This window comes from Mastomys coucha, chromosome X, assembly GCF_008632895.1.
Source record: "Mastomys coucha isolate ucsf_1 chromosome X, UCSF_Mcou_1, whole genome shotgun sequence".
NCBI lineage: Eukaryota > Metazoa > Chordata > Mammalia > Rodentia > Muridae > Mastomys > Mastomys coucha.
In genome coordinates this window covers 95,779,328-95,782,739 of record NC_045030.1, presented here as the reverse complement: position 1 = coordinate 95,782,739, position 3,412 = coordinate 95,779,328, and positions in this window count along the sequence as shown.

Sequence of the window (3,412 nt, the reverse complement as noted above, 5' to 3'; positions counted from 1 at the left end):
CTTGGAGACCCAAGCCAGCCATGCCAGATGCCTGATTGGATCCTCCAGTTGTCCTATACTGCCTTGAGACCCAAGAAAAGTCCACACTTTAAGTGTTTTAAGCTCCTGGCAAAGGTCACTAGAGGCACTAGACTACACTTAACAAGCAAAAGAACCAGAATAGAGGCTGTGGTTCCAAATGCCAAATAAACAAAGGAACCAATAATCCTACCCTGCCCCCTCCAGAACATTATTAATACTCCTATGGAAAGAAGAAAACAGACAAGAGCAAAAATGACTGATTCAAACACAAAGTAATTTAAATACACCAATGCCAATATTGAAATAAAAATAATCCATACACACTTGAGATAAGTATTTCAAAGTTATAGTCAAGCAACTTATAGACAAAAAAGGGAATATAACAAGAAAAAGTAAGGAACGAAACAAAGAAATTAATCCAAGGCAAGAAAATGGAGATCTAATTGCTGAAGAATACTCAAACATAAATGAGTCTAAAAATGAAAAACTAAATAAGATAAATTATCAAAGACCAGTTTTGACACCAAGGTTAACTAACCTAGGGTGGGGCATACAGTTGGCAACTGGCAGTTGGTACTGATGGCAGCCTGTGGCAACTGGAAAAAAAAGAAAGAAGGGGAAGAAAATCATACATTCACAGTGGATGAAGCAAGACAAGCTCCAACAACTTCACACATATACATACATACATATATACATACATATTCACACATTGGATAGATGAAGTAAAGCTCCATCCAACTTTATAAATATACATGTGTGTGTGTGTGTGTGTGTGTACATATACACTTATTTAGTGGGTGGCACAAACTCCAACACTGACCTACTCCAAGAAACTTTAAGTCTCCCACAGCTTATATATCCCAGTAAAACCTTTCAAATAGTATACAAATTACAATGTGACTGCATTGTTTTTCTTTTAGTGAATGATTATGAAAAAACAGTATATCCCCAAATACCTTTACATGAAAAAAGTTTTACATATTATTCCCAAGGACTCACATTTGTAACTAAGTAACCTGTTATAGATTAACAAAGTGTGAGCAAGCAAGGTAAGTTTTCTCAGCCAGTTTCTCTTCCTGGCGGGCTGCAAGTTGAAGTTACAAAGAAAGGATCAATTATTTTATTATTTATCTTAAAAAGTAATCTTATTGAAATCTTAAAAGAATCACAAATCTAAATAAACTTTTATATAAAAATATCAGTCATTTCTACTTCAAATTCTCAGGGTGCATATTTACTCATTGACAATTTTTTATTAACTCATATCAGGAAGCTGAGAGCAAAACTGGGTACAAGAATCTCATCACTTCGATCACCAGCTTAGCTTAAGCCAAACATGTCAGCCATTTGGGCTGCCATTGCTCTTGTTCCCTGACCTCAAAAAATGTCAAGCTCCACTATTAAGATTGTGTTTTTCTGAACTTTAAATTGTTCCCTAAGACGTTCTACATCAAAGCCATTAACAAAAACATCCTAACCTTAATTCACTAACAATCTATTTTTTCCAAATGCTTTCTAAGGGTGGAGGTCAATGCTTACAATCTACAACTCTAAGTTCTTTCCTAGGGTGGTGACTAAATCATTAATCTGCTCCAGCAGCAATGCCTGAAAAAGATCAAGCACTGTTATTTTGAGTGTCAGAGATACTGCTCAGTGAGGGGCTGGAAGCTCCTTAGAGTTTTCATACAATTCTTCGACCAAGAGGGATGTGAGGGCAACAAGCAGAGCAGAACTCCATGACAGCATCAAGTCCCCAGAACATGTAGTCCTTGGTGCCATGCCTCTCCAAGGCACACCCATCATGGGATGCTAAACTGTGGGCTGTATTCCATGAGTCCTAAAGCCATTTGTTCCTCCTTCATGGCCCTAGACACCAAATGCAGCCTCACCAATAAAATGGATCTTGTCAAAAATAGGATGGAAGACAAAGGAGAGAAATTAAATTACCTTTAGTAAAACAATAAAAAGTAAAATTCTCAAAAGTAGAGAGAAGAAATAGCCATCCAAGTACATGAGGCTTATAAAATAGACAAGAGCAGAAACTAAATTCTTCACAAGATATTATATTTAAAACATTACAGACACAGTATTAATTATTTAAAAGCTGTAAAAGATAAAGGTCAAGTCACTTAGAAAAGTAGGCACATTGGATAACATTTGATTATTTGACAGAAACCTTTAAAGGTAGAAGGGCCTGAAAAGATATATTTAAACTTCTTAAAGACCACAACTCTCAAACTAAACTATTATTCCAATCAAAACTATCAATTAAAATTGAAAAAGAATGTAAAAGAAGAAAAAAAAAGAAAATTTCCATAATAAAAACAGATTAAGGAAATTTATAACTACAAGATCAGCTCTACAGATGATATCAGAAACAATACATAAGTGTAAAGAGAAGGATAAATATGCCCAGAAGGTTAATAAGATCAAGTAAGCAATCTAAGACAAGTAATCAAAAGAGATCCAAGAAAATACCACAAAATTAATAAAATGAGAGCAGACCTTGGGCTCAAGCTCCACAGACAGTCCCACAAAACCCAGAGGAAGCTACACTTCCAGGCGCTCTGACACACCCAGGATCAGAGGTGAGCAGGAACCAACATCTGTCCCAACACTGGGAGTAACTGGGACCAGCGGGACCAGGCACACAGGAACTCCACCAACCCAGTGATTTGGGTTCCTTCTGGTCTGTCAGGGTTGGGGTCCAGAGCAGACCTTGGGCACAAACTCCACAGCCAGTCCCACAACACCCAGAGGGAGCTCCACTCCTAGGCGCTCTGACACACCCAGGATCAGAGGTGAGCAGAAACCAACATGTGTCCGAACACTGAGAGTAATTGGGACCAGCGGGACTAGGCACATAGGAACACTGCCAGCCCAGTGACTTGGGTTCCTTCTGGTCTGTCAGGGCTGGGGTCCAGAGCAGACCTTGGGAGCAAGGTCTGCAGCCAGTCCCACAAAACACAGAGAAAGCCCCACTCCCAGGTGATCTAACAAGCCCAGAATCACAGGATCACAGAATCACAGGATCACAGAGACAGCTTGACTCTGAGGAGTTCTGACACAACCAGGATCACAAGAAGGACAGGCACCAGTCAGATTTAGCAAGGGCAGGTAGCACTAGAGTTAACCAGATGGCGGGGGCAAGCATAAGAAAATTAACAACACAAACCAAGGTCACTTGCCATCATCAGAATCCAATTCTCCCACCATAATAAGTCCTGGACACACCATCACATCAGAAAAGCAAAATTCAGATCTAAAATCACTTATCATGATGATGATACAGGACCTTAAGAAAGACATAAATAGTACCATCAAAGTAATACAGGAGAACATAGGTAAAGAGCTAGAAGCTCTTAAAGAGGAAACACAAAAATCCCTT